Source organism: Passer montanus, unplaced genomic scaffold, assembly GCF_014805655.1.
Source record: "Passer montanus isolate IOZ18808 unplaced genomic scaffold, ASM1480565v1 scaffold17, whole genome shotgun sequence".
NCBI classification, from domain to species: Eukaryota; Metazoa; Chordata; class Aves; order Passeriformes; family Passeridae; genus Passer; species Passer montanus.
In genome coordinates, this window is record NW_024364270.1 from 13,234,537 (window position 1) to 13,258,636 (window position 24,100).

Consider the following 24,100-nt stretch of genomic DNA (forward strand, 5'->3'; position numbering starts at 1 on the left):
CTGCCGCTGCCCCGGGCCTGGCGGGGGCCGCCGAGCTGAGCCCCGGCGGCGCGGGGACCGGGGGAGCCGCCGGCGAAACTCCGTCCCCGCCGCCGGCTGGCGAACGCCTTGCCTCGTTCCCTTGGCAGAACCACCTTTTTTCTTTTTTTTTTTTTTTTTAACAGGAGTGTCTACATAAATCACATCCGAGCTCGAATTCCTGCGTTAATACGAACAAATAAGCATCCCACGGGATTATTTACTTCAGTGACTGCATCCCATTAAGCAGCACCCGCGCTGCCTAATAAATGAAATAAAATACAAAAGATAGTGCCCCTATAATTTAACTTTACAAAATGTCAGAAGACAGAGTTGCACTTTCAGTCCCCCATGGCGGCTCTTATCTCTTACTCTGCTTCCCTGAGGAAGTTACACACTTGATGGCTGAGCACATTATCTGACAAGCTCAGCCGGTGGAGACTGGAAGAAACATTTTACCAGGTCAAAAAATTTTACTCAGTTGCAGCAGGTGAATTGATGGGGAGGATGTGGTTAGTAACGCCTGCTGCATTTCTCCAGCCCACTCCTAGCAGATCTATCCAAGATATCAGCCAGGCAGGTGCCTCAGGCCCCAATCCTGCCTTTGGAGGCTTTCTGTCTTCCATGAAATAAAATCCTTAATAAACAACTGTAAGAAAAACTAAATGTTTCTCTCTGGGCAGCACAGCTTTACACACACAAGTCACAGTGCTGAAATTCAGTATCATTTTCAGCCTCTGCAAGAGCAAGAGCAGGGATGGATGATGCAGTAGGTGCAGATCCAGCACACCAGCAAGACAAACTTTCCAGGCGTACACGTTCATAGTCAGACTTCTCAGAGACCTCACACTGATTAAATGGAGAAACCTAATTCACCAGCCCTTTCGCCTGACATGTTCAACTGCATGCGCTTAGATAGAACTTCAAGTGTAGATGGCTTTGAGCACCAAAATAAATCATACTTGAGGCTCTGAGTGTATGTCCCTCAGAGCATTAATTAGGTCTCAAACTAATGCTAAGCTGCATTTTTTCCAAAGCAAGTCTTTCAAGGAGTAAATTATCATATTCACGAATGGTTCTCCTGGTTACGAAGAGTGCTGATAACATGCACATAGCCACGAGCTCAGCGACATGCAGGGTTGGCTGGACTGACTCAGCCACAAGATAGTGCTGACTTTGAATGCACTGGTACATGTGTGAGTAAAGGCAGCAGTGTTTGCCTATGAATCACAAAGATTAACTGCTGATTATTTAAGAGTTGAAAGGAATGCTTAAAGAAGTAATGAAAACTCCTAGAGATACAGTTTTCTATATCATAACTGATTTCATCTAATTACTCTTGCCAAAATAATGTTGGGGAACTCTAAACATTAGCGCTAAAGCAGATTTTAGAATGAGATTTGGAAAATTATTTTGATTTTAACTGAGTACTCTCTGCTTCTTTGCAGAGCTCCATTGTTTCAATAAAATCTTATAGACACAGTCTGGTGTTTATACAGATTTGATGTAGCCCATCTGGAGAAGGACTGAACAGAATACAAAAGTTTAGTTTCATCCTGAATCAGGAGAAAACATAAACATTTTGCAACATATCCTGAACAGAATTCCGAAAACTGAGTCTGGAAATATGCGAATGTCCATTTCAAAACATTTCTTTTTCATCTTTTCAAAACATGTCAATGCAGTTTAAATTTTAACATCTAGATTGTCAGTGTCACTTTTGTTCTGACGTGAACAGATCTTTTCAAAGCAGATGCTTTGGCAGCATTTCCTTAAAATGTTGAATGATGTTTATGGATTTGTCTTTACTTTTCCAATACCTTGGGTCTCCACATCTCTATTCCTGCAACTACCAAGACTTCTAGCACAGTCTGAACTTGCTTTGTCCTGGATTTTGTGATCTGCATTTTTAAATTGAAATCAGATCTTTAGAATAGGTGGGATGTGATCCATTAACAACTGTCTGAGTTAGGAGCAATAATTACAAGGAATTGCTAAGCCAGAGGAGGAACCAGTTAAGGCTGTCAGCATGAGGCCAATCTGATGATGGCAGAGCATAGTGGATGTGCCAGCCGGTTTCTATACCTGCCATAAACTTCATTACTTCTATTGATTGTAACATATTCCAGCCTAGAGCAGCTCTTCATGAAGGAGAAAAGTGTGTAACACACAGCAAGTCCTAGGAAAGGATGAAGGTTTCTAGCAAGATGGTGAAAGAAAGGACATTTTTAGACATTTAGAAGCTTAGTGAAGAGGCGAACATGAACCTGGATTTTGGAATGTTTTGGCAGGAAAGATCTGAATGATTTCACCACTAGGTACATCTCCCATTCAGCCACTCATGACCTTTTTGCCTGGCTTCCTTTCCAGCACTTTCTCTCAGGCCTGACCACCTAGAGATGAGCAGGTGCCATGGCTGTGTCAGTGGTGAGTGAGCCACGTCTCACCTGCACCCTGCCAGTTGTACCTGGTGCTCACCCTGCTCCTGTGATGGATCTGAAGAGAATGCTGGCCACTCAGCATCCTGACAGGGCCAGATAAGTAAAGATAAAAATCAATGAGGTGAGGGACCTGTGTCATAGCAGGAATGTACTTTGGGATATCTCAGTCTGTCTGAAGATCTGTTACTATAAAGAGAGAAAAAAATTGCCTCTCTCATAGGCAGGAACAGGCCATTTCTTCAGTTAGTGTTCTTGTGGGTGTTACAGGCTGGACTGAGATGGGGTGTGAGACCAGAGACTCTGCACAGACTGCAGTCCTGGCTTGAGGGCCATGTGAGCCATTCTGTGTTTCAACAAGTGTGATCACTGTCTTTTACTGAAGGCAGAGTAGGAATTTATTTTAGTAGTGGGGATCTAGGTAGAAGAGAGAGGCATCCATTTAATGAGTTTTAGGAAATAGTTTTTTAAGCTTCAAAATCTTAGATGTGTATGTAGAGGCCAGATTTTGTCAGTGATTGTATGAGTGGATCTGATCACAAATACAATTTTCTTTTCTTAGAAGCTCCCTGTGATTTTCCTTGAACTGATCAGCAAAGTATGCTGATGTGCTGATCACAGTGATCAAAGCCTGGCCCAACACTTCCTTTATCTGTAGATCTGTGGACCACTATGAGGAGCTGCTAGGTGGCCACTATGCTTCTTGAAAAGAATTAGGCAATTTGCTTTCTCCTTTACAGCAATGGGACAATCCTGTCTAATTGTTTGGTTTCGTGAATGGCTTAATGATATTTTTGGGTGCCATTACACATTCCTGCAAACTTCATCATTGTGGCTGATTTGTGGTCCTGGTTCTCTTAGCTGAGATGATGCTAGAGGCAGACTCTTAGGTGTTAAAAGCTGGAGAACAGTACCACAACATGTGATTCTCCTGCCCTGGAAGCAGCTCAGGCTGAGCAGCAGTGGTTCTACTCAGGTGCCTTCAGCAATGCCACATGAGGAGTGTGACTTGCTGACCAGCTTCATGGCAAAAGGCTACCATTACTGTCTTTGAATGAAACTTATCTGACCCATAGGGCACGATGATGAGGAAGTTTCCATTCCCAGAGAATGGCTAGAACACGATCTGCTTTCTTGTACTCAGCTGGTATCCAGATATGCCTTAAAATCAGGCACACTGGGGAATTCCTCTTTGTGGAAACCACCTGTGGGCAGCAACATTCCACAGATTCTAGACATGAGTCACCTCCATGTGAAAGTAGCAGAAATTTCTTCTACAAATGAGATTGCAGAAATGGGAGGTTTGGATTATTTCTGGAAAAGGATCACCCTAACCTATAGCATAAAAGACAGTTTTAAATAAAGAAACCAGTTACCACATACATACAGTTACATGCAAGATTTCCCAGGCTTATCACCACACTGCACATTCATGAATAAGTCAAAACAGACCTAGATTTTTAACAAAATGTCCCCTAGAAGTTATTTTTTCTCCTGACAATGACAAACAATGCTACATGTATTTTCACAGAAAGTGAGATCTGTTGAAACACAGGGAGGAAATCTGTTTTCTGCTTAAAATTCATTGTTAATAAACACTTGATTAGCTTCATACTGGAAGTTTTAGTCATAAAAATTTATGTCTTTTAGCAATGAAATTTATTTCTGAAAATAAGTTGAAACAGCTTCTTCTTAGTAAAACGTAAAAGTACTATATCCTGATTCTTCAAATAACTTCTCCTAAGGTTTGTGCTCATTTTTTCCTTTCACTAATGCTGAAAAAGTCTGTGTTATAATAACTAAATTCTTTTTTCTTAGAGATAAGTATTTGCTAATTGAAACTGCTTTGCTGATATCCATACTCTGACTAGTTTATAGTCTATCAAGGGGGTTAGAGAGTTAAAGCAAGATAAAATTAAATCACGTTTTCAAGTTTTTAGAGAAGTGATCTTCAGTAAAAAGCAAGACAAAATTATTGAAAATATTTAACTGGACTGCTTTTACAATCTTCTTTCAGAGCCATGTTGATTTTGAATTTCCTGAATAAGGACTGAGCAGATTGACTTTATACCATAGGTTAGTAGAAATACACATAAACATAGTAATATTCAGATATTGAATAAAGTAATTGTTTACATACGTTTACTGAGAAAGAACAATCATAATGAATCTAAGAGATAAACAAAAAGCATTTTTGAAAATTTTACCAGTAAATTATACTTGCCAAAACACCCCTCTGGCTGGTGTATATAGGTCCCTGTAGCTGGGAGTACACAGGTGAGAAGGGACATGTGGAGAGGGAGAGCTGCAAACAAGAATCACAGAAATTCTCTGCACTTGGTAAAATCTGCTTAGGTAATGCCCATGCTGTGTAACTCCACAGAGACTGTAACACTTGCACCAGGACTGCAGCAAATCAGGACAGAGGGAATACAATAACTGAAGATAGATGGAACAGCTGTGTTGGCTCGGGTAAGGAGCAGGGACTTCAGTTCAAAGTAATGAAGGAAAAGGAAGTTGTCATTTTTTTGAACATAGAAAGGTAACAGAATGATGTTTTAAGAAGGGAAATCTCATGGGGAATTTAAGCCAGTCCTGCAAGCTGGCTTTATTTTCAGCTCTAGGTCAGCACTCAGATGTTGGGATCTTGCTGTATAGGACAAGCACTTCTGAAAGGTTAAATATTCCAGAAAAAAAATTAAGGACTAGAAAGAAATTTAGCTATCATACTACAACCAGAGTTGTCTTTATACATTTCTTTTAATTCCAATCTCAGAATAAGAAACTGAAATGTTTCAAAATGTTCCATAATTTATTTTGACTTTTATTCTTAAAAATTGTCCAGTGTTGGAGAGAATTTCAAAGAAGTTGATGAATTTGAACTATACAGTCCCTTTGGAAAGAGCAAGTTCCAAATAAAGTTGTGTGGGCATGCAGTTATTGCAGGAACTAAAGAGATAACTGCAGGTATCTTCTGGAACCACTGGAGTATCTGCAGGAGATGGTCCTATGGTATGCTGGGGTTTGAGGAGAAATTCTCACTGGCAAACATAAATTATGCCTTCTCCCCCAGACTATCTCTTAGGCCTCTAAAGAAATAAAGTGTTAATCAAATAAATTTAGTATCTGAAGACCAATTGAATGCACACAGAGGTCTTGTCCATACAGACTCCAACAACATCTGGTTCTTGCTTGCTGAGAACTAACAAATATCTGGGTGCCAAAGGCATGGAGTAACTACAAATCCCCTTAACCTGCCTTTGAATGAAGTCTCAAGAACTGATCTGGTCAATTACAGATGCTGGTGGTGCTTACAAACATGGAATATTTGTAAAGTCAGTTTCTCTGAGAGCAAAATTTCCCTAAAAGAATCACATTGCAACCTGAATTGAAGAAAAAAAAAAGATATTAAAATAATTTCTAGAAAACTGTAGAATCTAATTTGAAATGTCTTTAATTTTCTATGTGGAATATTGATATGAATATAAAGTATAATCTGGTTTCAAGTAGGTTAGTGGAAAGAAACAAAGAAATCTAAAAAAAGTACATGGATTCATTTTATTCTTGTGACCACAATGGTTATTCTACCTTTGACTAGTTAGAAAAGAAAATAAATATTTGAATGAAGATATGATCGAATGTGTGATCAGAAAGCAAAGTAATGAAAAAGAGTGAAAATCTGCTCTTAATCTTGATTAAGAAATGTATAAAGTGGAATAATACCTCAGAATTATAGGACAGAATATTTGTTTCCTAGTAAGGAGATAATTAACCAGGGATTCATGAAGGGGATGTATGTGAATGTTAATGTGCATGTATTTACTGGGAGAAGGGAAACAATAATGGGATATTGAAGTGAAGTAGGGAGACACCCAGGCTCAGCCATTTGGTGGTTTTTATGTAGAAAAAGGAAAACATAAAATCATAGAATAAGCACTGTTCTCTTATTTTTCCTGAAAATGTACAATTTTTAAAGCTTCAAAGTCAGAGAGGAAGAAAGAGAAGGCTACTTGAGGAAATTAATTTTGAGCTGGATGGTATAGTTAGTCCAAAAATACCATGAGGTGATCAGCTTCTAACAGAAAGAAAACCTGACTTCAGAAACGTAGGCGTATGCATGCAAATTGTATACCAACACTAAATATATGGCTTCAATATATATTTAATGTCACTGTAAGATGCATATAGATGTTTTAAAAAAATCTAAATATTGAATATTGCTGTTGGTGTTAAAGGCCATGCTGCAAATAATTACTATGTTGTAATGGTGGTCATAATTATATTTGAACTATTCAAATATTAGACACAAACAGTTTATTTCTAAGACTATTCAGCATAAAATTTCTCAAGGTATTACAAGCAGATTGAGAGATGGATTATAAAGCAGAGTGATCAAAAGAAATTTGGAAGAGAATCAAAAGATATACAGTATCTTTACTAGGTGGTTTACGAATCTTGTGTTTTGAATAAGTAAAACAAAATTAAATATTCCATTTTAATAACTTCTTTCAAAAAACCCCCAAAACAACAAAACTTGACTATCTTTCCAAATCAATTACTTTCTCACAGGATCTATAAGTATGATTTCTGTGTTTTCCCAGAAGAAGAAGAAAAAGAATCCCTTAAAGTCTTTTACTACAGTACAAGATTCCTTCTGAACAAATACCATGGTGAATCAGAGGAATCAGTAGACTACAAACTATTAAAAAATGTGCCTATGAATACTGATCCCACATGAAAATGAATGGAATCGTTTAAACTACAATGCTACTATTTTGTTTTTTTGCCTGAGAATTCAAAACAAATGTCTGTCTATGACCATAAATATGGACATATTATTATACATGCAGACTGTGTTGTGAAAACATTTTCAGAATACTTTCTCCATTAAATATTTTCAGATTTCAGTTTCTTGTCATGAATCAATTAGAAGACATTTCAAAATTATAGAATATTCACTGAATGAAATTGATAATCTTAATATTATTATTTTAAGGAAAAATTTAACATTTTAGGCATTAATCAAAGACCAACCCACATTAATGATTCAGAAAATTCCTATATTTTATGGCCAGAAGGTATTGCTACATAAAAAATGCAAAGCAAAGGTACAGTGACCTTTAGTTCTCTCCCCAGGATCAAATATAAATTTATCCTATATTAATATTTCACATGGCTACAAAAGAGAGAAATGTCTTCTTTTTCTGTATGAAGATAGTGGAATGTCAGACTGTAAGACAATTTATGGCTAGGGGCAGGATCTAAGGAAGCTGTCTCCCATCCCAGAAACACCTGTATGCAGGAAGGGCAATAACACACACTCCTCCTGGGCTCAGCATCACAACATCAGCTCCTGCTGTTCTGTGGTCACACCTGACTGACCCGGGAGGGAATTTCAGGATTCTCATGGCTGCTGCTCCTCTTAACATCACTCTTAATTTCCCCCCCAAATCGGCCTCTTCCTCCTCCTTGTTTGCAGGGTTCCCTTTGGGGTCAGAGGTTATTTTTCATTCACCCTGGAAAAGCACAACGCAAACACTAAGCAAGGTGGCAATGCAGTCTCGACAGTGATTAAAGACCAGAGAACTGTCCAGGGACACAGTATTTAAAGGGATGTGCTCTGGCCAAGTGAGCTGAGTAGACTGGAGCTGAACAGAGGTGTTTGGAAAACAAGATCTATGTGGAATTATGCAGCTAAGCAATTTCCATCCGGAGGAAAATGACATAACAAGAACTGTCTGCGAATAATTAAAGGCATGTCATAAAGTAGGCCATATTTTTTGATTAATCAGAGAAGACTGAGGAACTCATTTAACATGCAGAGGGGAAAATTTAGGTTATGCGTGAGGAAAGACTGTATAAGATTTGAACAAATAAGAGTTCATGTGCAAACCAGAGTGTGCCAACACTAGCTTAAAAACTGTTCAAGAAGTCTTATTTTCTTTGGGGTTGTTTAGAAATAATTAAATAAACTCTGCGCTTTATAAGAGAAAGTATCAGGTGACCCCTAGAGGTCATCCAAGACTGAGCAACTCTGCAGCTGCAATCGCCTCTAGCTTTTGTAAAAGGCAACAAAAACATGAAACTGATGAATACGTTTGTACTTTATATAATAACACTGTATTTTAACCACCCTCTGGGTAATTCAGACATCTTCATACAATGTATGAAAACCATTAATTTTCATAAATGGTTTGGTTGAAATACTGTTAGATTAAGGATCTTGGTGCAACCTTATAATATAAACAGAAAGTGGTGATTTATGGGCATGAGTGAATAAAAAGCAGACTGAAAAGCCAGACTATGAAAGAACACATTTTGTTTTGTCAGTAGCAACATTTTCAAGGCTGCTGTCGAAATAAAATCTAAAGTGTTATAACACAGAATTGTGCATGACAGTGACTACTTGCTCCCCAGTGTAATAATTTGCATTATGGGGAGACAATCACTGCTAACATGGTGCAAAGTCCAGTGCCTCACAAATGACATTGGATGTTGCATATTTTCATCCATTAAAAAATATTTCCAAGAAATTACTTTTTTCTCTCTTCCATTTCATAATCCTGCATTTGGAGATCCTCCAAATTTCTTTCTAATTTCTAATGAGCTTTTGTGGACAATGGGACTACACTTTTTTCTTTCTAAAAGAAAAAAGTTTGTTCCTCCCAACTATGTATTAGTCAGTGGCAATTTTAGCAATCACATTTTTGTCAAGGTAAAATCTTGTAGATGTTTCAACTCATTATTTTAAAATAGCATTCATAATTACCTATTCAAATTATTTCTTGAATTTAGCACGGTGTTCTGCAAAGGCCAGAAGGGCTGTTAATTAGTTTTTAATTAAGCTGTATGTGATAGCTTTTATGCATATTTTCCCAGCATTACACTGTATGTATGCATGGTACATACATCAGTAGGAAAGTAGAAAGGGTCTCAATGACAAAAGTCTGCCAGTAAATGAAGATGTGTCATAATTCTGTATCCATTCATTTGTGATAGAGCAAATGGGTATAGTGGAGGGTGGACTGTTTAGAAAATTCAATTGACTGCCTCAAGGAAGACATAAGCAAGGCAGCCCAACCAGGCCATTTTAGATTTTTGTTATCAAAATTCTGCCAGTTGATAAAGTATCAGACTTTAACTGGCTGTGTGACTTAGCTTGATTCACCTGTTTTATGACAGTTTTAAATGTCAGTATGTTATATATATAATGTTTTAATGCAGTATCTGTATTGATGACATCAATACATAACAAACTACAAACTCCAAGTACAAGCATAGAAAAATGTAACTCTTTGGTAATCCATACTTCTGGAAAGTTTAGCCTGAAATATTTTTGGTTCAAAAGCCTGAACTCTACCCACAGCTTTGGGTTCAATACAGTCTCATCCAGAGCAGTCAAAGGGGTTTGTGCTGCTTTTTGTACCAGTTTCTCTCATCCATTCTATTTCTTTCATGTTGTTTCAGGCAAAATACCAGCAAGATTGAACATGTTCCTGAATGGATGCTGCTTTTTTTTGTAGTCAGTGGAACCTGGGCAGGCCAGAAAGAGACCCTGATTGATTTTTTTCCCTTTGGTAGTGCATAATTTTGACAGTTATTTGTCATTAGAATATGGGAAGATTCACTCGTTACAGTTTTTTATCTTCACCTACAAATCTATAAAGCAATGGCAGGTGGTGAAAATGAAATGAGAGCTTTCAAGGTGTCAAAAAAGGTAGCTCTAGGATAATCAGTATTTCCAAGTTGTTTTCCAATCTGGTGCAAGAAATCAAGCAGTTTACTATATCAGTAAACAGCAGTTTACTATATCCAGCAGTTTATACAGGCAGTTTTGTTGTTGATAAATAAACCTGTATTTTTAACATTTAAATAATGGATATATCAGCAGGTATTTACTCATTGAAGCACCACATTCTATCAAATAAATTACATATTTTAGAGGGCAAAATCAACTTTAAGAATATATTTTCTTCAGCTAAAATAACCCAACAAAAGACAATCCTAAATAAATGTATTGGGGGGCTCAAATATAAAATTTTCATGGTATTTGCAATACCTTCAAATTTGGAACTCTTTTTTTAATCATTCTTTCTCAAGATACCTTGCCTTTTTTTCCCACATGCACGGTACTGCAGATCTCAGCAAATGAAGAATTGTGGAATTACAGAACAGAATACTTAGAATAATTATTCCTTAGCAATCTGGAATCTAGTATAGTGATTATAGTGTCAAGGGGGCCATGCCACTGGAGCAACCTAGCACAACTATGAAATTATTTAAAATCAAAACAGTTAAGTCTGAGTCTAGAAAGGAACAGTCTTCTGGATAAAAATAGAGTGGAAAATATGCTAATTGTTCTGTAAAGATGCTCGATCTTGTTTTGGTAGACAATTGAGGTGAAAGTAACTTGTTCCTACAAAACTACTTATTTTCCTCTTCGCTTTTCTTTAGAAGCTACTGCTCTCTTAGGATATGATAGAAATTACTTCTTTACTATTTTTGCATACCATTCTATAAAAACACAAACTGTTGCACTATCTGTAATTATTTTTTGTTATCAAATGTTGCATAATCGGCAGTTGCATAAATCAGCATCTCTAAATTTTCTTTTCCTTGTGTAAGCAGCAGGTGATACAGTGGCCATTGGAATGAAATATAATGTATATTATTGGGTGAAACCTCAGGGTAACTAACTTCTGACACCAATGTGTTCAAACCTAACTATAATAGTTCAATTCCAGAATTAGAGTTCTCATATAGAAAACTTCGGCTGAAGTTTTAAAAATGTAAAATAAAGTATCTTCCTTTACCTCTTTTAGATGAATGGAAACACAGTAATCTTTCAAACTTGAAAAAACTGATTTGCTACTCTGTATTTTTCATATTCCAGGAGAAAAATTAAGTTTCTTTTCCACCTTTCCCTGTATTCTTTGGTAACTATATTACATGACTGTCTAGTGGCAGATTTCACACATTTCTCTAGTTAGGCCTATTTCCAAACAGGTAAAAATCTGTAAACAAATAAAACAGCCTTTTGTATTTCAGTGACATACCAGTACGTTTACAGCTACCTATCTATTGTATTGAGTAAAAAAAGAAATAAAGGAAAGGATGACAGCATCAGGATAAGATTCTGTCTTAATGAAAAATGTGTGGTCAGCAAGGAATACTTTGAGTTAGGTCTTAAGCAGTAAGAGCAGCAGCAAGGGCTGGTGACATTGCTCTAAGCTCTGAGCAAAGACTTGCCAAGAGCAAGAAGTACAGGCTGGGACTGGGATGATCTTCATGAACCAGAGGAATGACTTTCCAGGAAGGAAATAATCCCAAAAGAGAAACTGGATCATTCATTTTCATGGAAATACTGTGGTTTATCAGGTTTGGATAAACAAAGGCAATCACATCAAACATTTGATGTTCTTCATGCAAGACTGCTGAGGAAAAATTTCTTCAGATCAGCTAAGTAATTGCTGTTATGGTTCTCCAGTGACGACCCGGTTTGAGATAAGAAAGGAAGAAAATCTTCCACTGAGAAGGAACTAGCAATAAGATGTTTCCCTGAAAAAGAAGATCCTGATCCTGATGGACAGACTGGATCAGTAAGACATTTTGTGTAGTAGCAGTGATTTTATTTAATCAAGACATTTTGTGTAGTAACAGTGTAAGACATTTCATGTGTGTTAAACAAGGAGGAACTCCCCAGCTCGTCTGGGTGTTACCTGAGCATCATTTTCTTACAGCCCAGTCAGCTGTTCACTTCTGCCTGACTGTGCTGAGAATGTCACTTGGCTGGCAAGTTCCTGAACACAGGTGGTCCTGGAAATGGTGAATCAACCCCAGACCCCTGTCTCATCTTTCTTAGGGCTATGAAGCATTGATTTAATGACAAAGAAATCCCACCAGACCCATGAATGGTGAGGTAGTTAGGAAACAGCTAATGCCAACTCCATAAAGAACAGACTCTGTGTCTGATTTTTACAGGATCTTTTCTTCCAGATATCAGAGGAAAGGGAGTTGAGACTATCCAAACTGACAGCTACACCCTACTGCAGCATGATTAAGAAGATTCCACAGCTCTGAAAATATCCTTATTTTTAATATTTATATTTGAACCCTTCCATCCTCTCCCTTATAGAGCAGATATCCATTGCATTACACTGACAAAAATAAGAAACTGAGATTTGCATCAGACATTTTAAATATCACCTGATATTTACCTTTCTGATAGGCCTCTAAAAACTTCTGAAAATTCACAGGTGTTCAGAACTGACCATACAGGATGAAAATGTTGAAATGCTTTATAATTTTAGAGATTATTGCAGGTTACAGTCTACTAGAATGTTAAACAGCTTTTATATTTATCATTTGTGTAGCTGCCAAATCTTAGTAATAGCAGTCCTCTTTATTGTGATGGATCTTGTGTAAGGAAAGCCCATAACACTCAACAAAATGCTTCTGGTTGTTTAATGAATGGTGCTTTTCCTTGTGAGTAAATAGCAAAGTAGTACACAAAGCACAGACCGTATTCTATAAATATGATACTTAACTACTTGCAGTTGGAAGGAGAAAAATACTGTTAAAGATTTCCAGAAAACACATAAACCTTTCTGATTGACTCTTATGTTGGATAATTTACTTCACTTTATTCAGTAAATTACTAAATGCTGTAAGTCTCATACTTTTTAAATTTGATACAACACTCCTCTTTTATCATTATTAATTTTTTTCCTGTTATTTCTCCTTCTGTTCCTGCCTATTCACCACATTTATTTTCTGCACCTTGCATTCTCTGATCTTCACTTAAAACTCTTAAAAAACCCTATTTTAATTAAATAAAATAAGCTTTTAATGATGTTAAAGTACATATAAAGTGAGTAAATTCCAGATAATTGAATGAAATATAATCTTAATTACAAATCAGAATTTATAAAAGTTCCTAGTGAGACATCAAGGAGTTTGGTGAAAATGTATAAATGTTTTACCACTTCTACTAATTTACTAGGATTTTATTTATTATATTTATCTAGAAGTATTTTGGTAAAGGAATAAAGAAACTTACAGGCAGCTATTCCACCAGGTCAATTAAAGGATGTGAGATTCAATTTCAGTACTGAGAAAATAAAAAAGTACTGCCAAAAATAATCAGAGCATCTATAATAAAAAGTTGAAAAAAGATCAGCAGCAATGAGACTTTACAGTTTTTCTGGGAATAAGCCCTGAAATAAACAGGACTGATCCTGTGTGTGGTTGCAGGACAGAAGATTTAGCTGGTGACAAATTACCAGCTGTAAAGGGCACATTTCATACATATAACATATTGCTGCAAACTCTGAAATGAGTTTTTCTTACATCTTCCAAACTATTAGCAGGCTTAACCTCTTGAGAAATTTTCATTAGTTGTACAAAAATAAAATGCCATCAGCCGGCTCCCTTTTGCCAGTCAAGGATTCTACTCAAGAAACTGTGTAGCTGCTGGCTTTGATCTTTGTCCCATTATTTCAGTTTCATGCTTCCTCTCAAAGAGTTTTATAATATCCACTTTATGACACAAATAATTTAACTGCCAAATGAGAACTCCCCTGATAAATCTAGCGTTTCTGGATGTTTTTAAAAACGTGATAGAATACAGCAAAAACTACACTAAAACACACCCTTTTAGCATCTGAAATAAGCAGGATAAAACACATTAAAAACCAAAGGATTAAAATGGGCATCTGGGAAAAAAGAGCAATCATGGTAAATATGAGAAAGAGTTACAGTAAGATCACCTTAGGAAGAGTCTCTCAAGATTTGGTATAAATTGTAAATGTGAAAAGATGCTTGGTAACAGTGAGAAAGTCTGGCAGCCAAGATGTTTCTACACCCAAGATACAGTCATTTGCTGTCCTAAATTTCAGGGTAGAAACCCTAAAAAGGCAATAGTCAAGAAAGCCCAACCAGCAGACATTTGAGGTCCATAAATGAAAGGCCCAGATGGAAGCTAAGCTTTTAAATTAAGACATATAAGAGAAAAATATTGCAACGTGGAATTGAAAATACTTACATTTTTAGTATAAAAATCATGTGACAGGGAATCTTATGATTCTTTTCCCCCTCAGCAACATCAGCATAACAATATGTCCTCACAGGTAAGGGCTTGCTCATCTTTACAAACCTAATTTCCATCTGTAGTACAGTGCCACTGGCCAAATGAAGTATTTTAGGGTTGCCTCATTGGATCTCTGTTTACCAGTTTCTCCTGGTGTTTGCACTTGTGCTTTGCTGACATATTACTGTAATTTGTTTATTTCCCTCACCATGACAAGATACTGCATCAATGACTTTAAGCTTCTATTTAACATCAACATTTCAGGCTATCTTGCCCAAAATTGATTCAAAGAAGTTAGAGCTGGAGAAGCTCTTTATTAATGTTCCATTAAATTTCTGCAAACACAATTATATTTCTTATATATAATAGGGTTTTTTTTTTCCCCTAGAATAGATTAAAAGACCGCACGTGAGAAAGTCTTGGCTATTTTCACAACAGTATTCTACACTGCACCTCAATGATACTTTATGTTACTGATACTGAACTCTCAAGTTTGGGTTTTTTCCTTTACTTTTACTACTATTCTTTTGTGAGTAAATTTATTCTTTCGTATTTCAGTCATTTGCATACTATTATGTTACTTCTTGTGTAAAAAAAGTTACACAAATATTCCAAAAAGTCAATGCCCTTAATCAAACCAGATCTATTGAATAATTTGCAATATTTTTATTTAGTCTCTGAAGACCAAGGCTTATTTGCTCCACTGCGCTTCCTGTTATTTCACTGACAATGTTATTCTCATAAAAAAGTTTTATATAATTTTTACAGCCCATTTCTACAGATATGGGTTCAAAACAAGACACCAGCCTTCCTAGATTTATATAATTTCTAATAAAATTTTCCATTGGTTTAAATAAAGCATTTCTAAAGTTTACTGGAACCCCTATTTTATCAGATTGCCCAATAAATACAGTAGCATAAGAAACAAAAACCACAACACCTACCAAAAGTAGAGCCACTGAGAATTGACAAAGTGACAGAAGCAGATATGCTAAGAATTGATAACAAACAGATACTTCCAATGCAAATAGGTATGTTAGATCTAGGCAGGAAGGAATAGACAATAATCCCTAATAAGCATGCACAAGGTTCATATCAACTGCTGACAGCGAAAGCAGACATTTCAGTAAAATCACACTTCATGCTATTTGTTGAGGGTTTCCTGAACAAAGAAGGCTGTGGAACCTTTCATGGCTTTCCTACTGAAAGCCCCATATTCATTTACGTGTCCCCTTTGCCATCCTAGTACTGTTCTCTCTTCCCTGTTTTCCTTCCCCTGCCCTCTGAGCCCAGAGATTCTGTTTGCCCATGGTGAACTCTGGCTGCACAAGGGCAAAACAGAAAATTTATGTCCTTGACAAATTGACTGTTTTCAGTGTTCTGGAAAAGATAATGGGAGGGAAGAGGATTGGCACAAATTAGCTAGCTGGATGATAATAATAATAATAATGAAGTTTAATGGACGGCCCAAAAGTGACAACTATTTTTGACATGTAGTGGACAGTCGAGGAAAGGCAAATGAGCAACAAAGTGCAGAGCCAGCAATTTGTTACTTTGTGGTGCCTAATTACTGCCCACAGCTGATATGCTGACAGGACAGGGAGGAGTCCTGCTGCAACTTCTGGCAGAGGCAGAAGCTGTTTGATAAAACCAAATGAAGGGGCAAATTCTGACAATTCTTGTAGCTTTTTATTTTGAGAAGTTTTTCTATTTCTGCCATATCTTTGCATAATCAAAGGAAGTCATTTCAGTGCTGATGCTTGTTACAGAAGGGAAGGAATATATTCACCTGTCTGTCACATTGATGAAAACACTTGGGACATCCCCCAAATAGAAGATGACACAGAAAGACAAAGTGCTGGAAGGAGTTACCAAAAAAGTAATGATCTAGACTTGTGAGGAAATTGTAAGAGAAAACATCCTGGGTTTTTTTAGGACAAATCTTGACTGAAAACTTAATTCATTGAGAGACTTAATACAATACTGGGCAAAATAAAAGCACAAGGACACATTCCTTGAGCCTTTGTTCAAGTAATTGGAAAGACTATAGGAAAAAAAAAGGTGTTACAGGAGCAGAACTCCTTGCAATACCACTCTTGCTGTACTGTATGTGTGGACACTGTAGGGGGGTCAGAAGGATACAAAATTCACCATTGAGCACGGACTTCTAAGGTGCCTCAAAACTAGGCAAAGAAAGGTGAGCAGCAACAATATCCTGCAGTACAGGGCTGTACATCTCTGACCAGAGAGAAGACCTGTTCAGATGCAGAAGACAGCAATGCTGAGAAGAGTTTTACTACCCAAGCATGCAAACTGCTCAGTGTTAACAAAAGGGCTGTACATCTCTGACCAGAGAGCAGAGCTGTTCAGACGCAGAAGACAGCAATTGCTGAGAAGAGTTTTACTACCCAAGCATGCAAACTGCTCAGTGTTAACTTTAAAATTAGATTACATCTCTTTACGCTAGCATGTGGACAGCATAGAAATGCAGTGCTTTTTAAATGCCCAGAAAAAAAAAAAGTGATATATTCATGAAACTGTTTGTTTACGAAAATTAGATTACATCTCTACACTGGCATGTGGACAGCATAGAAATGCAGTACTTTTTAAATGCCCAGAAAAAAATGTGATATATTCATGAAGTTTGTTTACCAGGTGAAAAAAGGGGATTTTTTGTCTTTTGGAGCTAAATAATATCTTTCATGTGAAATGGTTTTTTTATGGTAAGAGGAGTATACAAATGGTGCGGTGACACATAAAATCTTAGGTTCTAATGTATATTCTTAGTAGTATCTGAAGACTCTAGCATTTTTAAACATATTTTTCTGTTTCCCTTGAGTCATCTCATCTGGCACAGAGTGCTTTTAGAGTTCCCTTCCACTTTAAATTACTTGGGGTCCTATGGAAGAAACAGGGTAGCATGGAAGTAAAAGTAACTAAGACCTGAAGATATTTTGGTGTTAATTATACTTTAAAAAATAAACTCTAGCTTCAGTATTCTTAGCTGATAGTAAGAATACCTATATTTGAATGATTAATTTATGCAGGATGAATTCTGCCCACGGTTACTCAGGCTCCTTCCTACTGACTCCCTCAGACTCTGGAACTTGTTTAAGCAGGATATAAATTAGTTCATGGAGTGCCACCAGGCCAGTTCATTTTGGGGAATTTATATAATGTCTTTCAAGAAGTAAATTATTTGGGGTCAGACACTGATAATTTCTTTCGATTTTACTGAGATTACCACTTAATCTGAGTACCCAATAACCAAGAGAGGCAGAAGGTAACTTTGAAAAGCTTTTCAAAATAGAAAAAAAGTACAGGTTAAAAAAGTAATCTTCTTTTTAATTTCATGGAAACATCTAATTTGATAATTAGCAATCATATTATTCTCAAATTACTACTCCTTGTAATATCTGCAATTAGGTGTAAGCAATTATATAATATATGTATTATAATTTTTATATGGACATATGAAGGTTTGCCTATCAGTAAATTATACAAAATTTCAAGAAAACTGCAATAACAACTACACTAGTTAAATGACAATGTATTTGCCACATTAAATTGTTATTGCCTGATAATTACCAGAAATTAATGTAACTCAATTAAGATGTTATTCTTCCCCTATAAACCACTCTGAGAATGGCTACAGCACATTTCCAATCAGCATCAGAATGTATTATTAGACCTAGGCAGTAAGGCAGGTAAGCCTCAAGGACTCCTGTCCAAAGAGCAGGAGGGTATTTGGATGTAGGCAAGGGCTATGTCCAGGTCTGTTACAGAATGAAAACTCCCTGCATTCAACACAAAACCCCCAACAAATCTAAGGAATTTGTCTTTGCCAGTAACCTTTAGCCAAGTCCTGAATATGTCAGAATAAATTATGAAAGGCAAATACCCCTACCTTAATAGAAAAGTTACTCTTTTATTTTCTCATTTCAGTAATGTATGGATTTTGTATAAAATTTACTGTGATAATTCTACCAGTGTATGTAATTTGAAATACTTTTATGGCAGTAAAAACTTGAGGAAAATACTTTGACTTTTCCAGTTTCTATCCATGGGGAAACAACATAATATGATGCCTTCAGCAGAACAAATTCCTAGGTTATGTTCATGTAGTCTCTCTGTCATGTACCAATTAGCACTGTTCTGTCTTTTCCCTGAAAGGCTCAGATGGTTTGCTGGACTTCATTCCTTTTGAGTCACAACAAAAAGCAGAAGTAACTCCTCAGTTCAAATACACATACCAACAATGATCTGCTTTTCAGGACAAGATCTGTAACCTTCAGATTGTACTCTTTCACTTCCCTTTTTCTTCAGCTGGTTAAGTACTGAGGTAAACTGTTATTCAGAGCTCTCAAACCTTAAACTGAGATCTGACTAGAAGTACTCTGTGCAAACACACACTTGAAGCATTGTTCTATTTATTTTTCACACATCTTTTGGTTTTTGTGAAATAAAATTTGAGTTGTGGAAATGAAGAGCCATTCAGAAAAACATATGTAGCCATTGACTATAAATACCCTAAAAATCAATCTGAAAATAATTAATGCATCCAGTGGCACAAATAGAACAGTTATGTGAAATGCAAATTTAAGGAATGCTAGAAGTTATTTCTGATGCATCCACTAGCCTGCCACAACAATTTTATTTTGTGAACTACTATATGTAAAGCATTACCATTTGATATTTAATCAATAATAAACAAAGTATAATTGTAAACACTGGAAATTGCTCGTAACCAATGCCCTTTAAGAACCAACTACATCCCATAAAAGGGAAGCAGTCAAAGCACCAGGATAGGATACATGCTAAATATAAAACCTATTGAGAAAACCAGATAATTTCCTACAGTAGAAAGCATTATCAGCTCCTCTCCACACTCCATTTAGCAGCCACCTATTCTTATGATCTGTCTTTTAGAGCTCCCCTTTCAGCAGGGGCCCAGTATCTCTCTCTGGATTTACGCCCCTGAATGGCACCCCAAAGCAAGCCAGTGGGAACCACAGGTACTTGGGAACTTGCTCAGCACTTTGCAGAACTGGAATCACTGAAGAATTCCCAGGCAAGCACTGTGACAGAGTGAAATATGGGTCACCATCCCTACAGACCACCTCTGCACTGCCAACAGTGATACATGAAATTGTATCAGTCATTGAAATCAGTCTGGGTTTGAATTCTTTGGGTTTTGTGGCAGCTGGATTATGAATTTATGCCACATTCTCTCTCTTTACCATAGGAATTGTTTATTCTTACATAACAGTAAAAGGAAAAGAGAAATATTTTGTGGGAAAACAGTGATTTAAATGTCTAAGGGATCAACCTCCAATTGATGTCCATGGACATGGACTCTGAATGGTCCCTTCTGGACCATACTTTCATCAACTTAGTTTAAGTAATTTACTGCTTTTAAAAGGATGGGCAGTGAGTTTTAATTCATTACACTTTAATGACACTTGCTCATACTCGGATTGGACATTCCAAATCAAAGCCTCTCTAAAATGGTTTAAATTGTGCAGCAGCTTTATAAAGTAAAAGATAATGGCTTTAGATTGGTAACATTTTTGAACAAATTAAAATCTCCAAGCTACTATTTGTTTTACCTGAAACTATTGCACATGCCACGAGAAAAAAAACAACAAAAAATAATAAGTTGGCAGTTGCTCTGTGGCTCACTGATAATTACTTTCCTTGCCTTTTCATGAAGATTTAGCACCACCATCATGCCCAAGTTTCTAAATTTAAAGATTAATTGGCCTGAAGATGGCAAATCCTTAATCCTTACAGTTGTGGAAGTGTCCATATTGCCCAGCAGTAATTCTTCTGGGTAACTACACTGTGTTACCAGGTTCTCAGGAGTTCCTAGATCAGGAGTCAGGGATCAACATTAAAATACAACTTATGGTTCTTGTCCACAACAGCAGAAAGTAAAAAATAAAGAATTCTAAATTGGGAACTTGGGAAGCTCTTCTGAGGCACATTCAATACCATATATTCTGAAAAATTCTCTGCTCAAGTTTTCCTTGAACTTCAGGGGATTACAGATAAATCATGAGGAGCACACAATGTTGCTTTAGCTTTCTCAAAGAATGAAAGCATAAATGAAAAGTTCTGTCACTGGGGGGAGGAGAGGAAGGGAAAGAGATGACTAAGCCCTGCAGTTCTGGCACATTAAGGGGAGGGAAGGACTGTCCTGAAGCAGGAAAACAATAACCTAAAAAATAAAAAAAAAAGAAAAGTTATTAAAGCACTCAGAAGAATTATTTTTTTATCTGACTTTTAGTTCAGCTCATAATCAGATTTTTTTCTATTTATTTCTTATTTTCAAGAACTGTGGTTTTTATAACAGCATTATTTCAGTGGGCTTTTTTTCTAATTCCAAAAAGAGTTCCAGGTCCCATATTGGGCAGAATGTCACCAAAAAGGACTTCAGTAGTTCCAGCTCTTACGCAAGGCCTGGGCATGGCAGTCTTTCAAATGAAATGTACACTACCATTCCTTCTTGCAGAAATTTCAGCAATAATCTATACCTTTGGAAACAAACATTCAGCATGACAAGAGTTAGTAAGGAAACTACAGAGCACTCTAACAGCAACTAATTTACAAAAAAATTGGATGAAGTGCAAAGAATAAACAGACCTTTTTTCCTCAGGACACCTTTTCTAATTAAAAGTAAACAAACTTCCATTTCATAAAGGAGACCGATTTCTTTAACAGCTATAGTTATTATGAGCCTCATTTCATGCTTGCAATAGAAAATTCTGTAGAAAGGAGATGTCATCTCCAAGGAGACTAATTCCATAATGAGCTGATGGGTTTCAGGAAGATATCATTGCTTTTCCTTCCTGTTGCCATGTGCTTTGGATCATGCTTATATTGAATTACAAAAAATCCCAGTGGTGACACTTATTGCGGAAAATTTTCATATTATTTGATTAACAACTAGAATAGAGAACTTCACTGTTCACAGCTTTCTGCCTATCAGGTCATACAGTGTGAGGAAGGAGGAACTATTTTAAAGTGCTCTAGACTGAAACATTATTTTTCTACTTAGATCACGACTTGAATTGATGGTATTATGTTAGTGCTTTGGCTGACAGTCTTTGATAGCCAGTTCCTCCAGATTTAAGAGAGGCTTTTGAAGTTGTGAAAGTGCTTTTGATGGCTGCTCCTGGAAGATTATATTGAATTGTGAAGTTTTAACAAAAACTGAGTCTGTTATGCAGTATCATGGTTTAACCCCAGTTGGAATTAACTCTAATCCAGCCAAAACCAGCACATGCACAGAAATTAAGTGTATAGATAGGATTATGGGAAATTTATAGAGATCTGGGTTTGTTTTCTTTTTTTCCTGAAAAATTTAAATTCTTTCAGCAAATGGAGTATTTTCTATAAAAATGCAGCTCTTCTCTATAAATTGAAGATTTTAATTGAAAAATTGATAATTTTCACTCTATTTTACTCTATGTAAAATTATACTCTACCTATCTCATCCTGAGATAGGTTGTTATTACTATTTCAATCACTCCTTCAAGCAGTCCTCTCCACAACTATCACAGATTGCTCCACATCTGCTTTGCTCAGAGAACTCTTTGATCCTTTTAACCTGTGACCCACTCATTTATCTAAGTTTTACCTATATGTAGGCATATTCAAAACTTGGCTGTTGGTAATTCCAGCACGTGACAGGGTCTTTGATGGTGAGTCAGCTGCATGCAGAAGACCTGTGCCTCTGAACAGGCATGATACAAGATCCCAATGTTTCATGGCTTTAAGATGAGGCCCATTTTAACTCTGTTTCATTGATGTCCTAGCACATTACACTTACTGTAATTAATCCAGGGGGAAAGTTCCTTGCCAAAGTTCTCAGGGTGAATAACCAAAACCCAAAGTCAAAATAATGTTTCTCAGTGCACATTTCCATATGCGCTGTGTGAGAAGCTGGACCAGATTTTTACCTGGCCGTCACCACAGAATCATGATGTGTGTTCAGTATTTTGGGTCTGATTTGAAATACATCAAACATTTCCCTGAGACCATGAAAACCATCAGAGTGCAACCAAGAGAAATGTCTGCTTTCACCTGCCTTCAACCTGTTTTCTCTCACTGAGAGTCCCACCATCAGACAGCCTATGAGAAAGATAAGTAACAATACTGTAGAAAGTCTCTAATCCAGGAGGTACAAAGTGCTTTAAAATAACCAAGTCTCCCATTGCTGCTTGCTGTATAGGATTTGAAAATTTCTGTGCTACCTCTATATTTAGCAAGTAACGACAGGACAAGACTTCAATGTCCTTCAGTCCTCCAGCTGCTTAGGTATTTTTCTAATGCTACAGCACCTTCAGAGTATTACTGAAGCAAGAAAACAGAGCAGTAAAACCAATGACATTTTTCCTGCATTACACATTTTAATTCTTCATCTGTAAATGAGACTTCTCCCATCTTTTCTGATTGGTTTGACCATTTCATCTTTTGTACCTGCTTCTGATCTCCGTTTTTCCACTTGGCAATGTAATATATTCAGGAATAAATATTAATGCCCTTGAACTGACCATGACCATATATTAGAACAAAAGAAAAAAAACCCCAATAAATACACAAGTAGAAAATTAACATAAGATCACAAATTTGGTGCCATATCAAACTTTTAGCAATAATAAGATTTTTTTATACATAAAATGAAATTAAAACTACACACACTTGAGGCTAAATTATTTTAAGCTTTCTTTTAAAAACCATATAGATGCTATAAGCTATTGTTACATAATGATTAGAAATTATTTCTCAGTAAACTTTCACTTGTAAGTAACACTTAAATTTGAGCCTTAAGTATATATACCTCATGATCACTAATTGGTACAGATAATGCTGCTTCACTTTGCTTTGGAGTTGGGGTCATAAAAGTTCAAGCAAAGCAATCTAGAGTTTAGCTGCATGCTATGTTCATAGTTCTTCCCCTATTTCATCACCATCTGGAGGTGGAAATGGAGGTTGTTCCTGCAGTGTTAAATCAGAGTTAAGAGGCAGGACAACGTTTTATACTTCAGGACTTTAACAACCTTGTGTGCCCCTATTAGTCCTCCCCTCTGAATCATTCCTGCACATCTTGAAAGCCAGGCCACGAAAGGAACACTGTGGTATTTCCAATGACTCAGCTCTTTTTTCTCTGCCAACTTGTGCACCTACTTTGACCTTATTAACATTCTGGTCAGAATCCCTTTCCTTCTCACACAAAAAAAGATAAAGTGAATGAAACCTGAAAGTACATGAATATGTAACACCCATTCCTTCTTCAGGTATCCTGTCCAGACACTGCTAGTCAGAGTAGATTTGAATCACTGTTTAATGGGTATGGAAATACTGTCCTGCCAAACTAAGCAGCTGACCCAGAAGCCATATCTCATTAATACTATTTTGTACAGTATGAATAGAGATCCCTCAAGAACAGGAATAGGTCAGAGACTTCTTAACGATATGTCCACTCCTGCTGTCACAAACTTAGTCTAAATTCTTGGAGAAGGAAGAATTGATACTACCCTCTACCTCTTTT

General features: G+C 36.7%; 1 protein-coding gene across 7 annotated transcripts in view; it reads right to left on the reverse strand.

The window, feature by feature from the left end:
* The window catches only part of ANKS1B (ankyrin repeat and sterile alpha motif domain containing 1B), a 411,921-nt gene that overhangs the window by 87,254 nt on the left and 300,567 nt on the right, over positions 1-24,100 (reverse strand). The window lies entirely within an intron of this gene.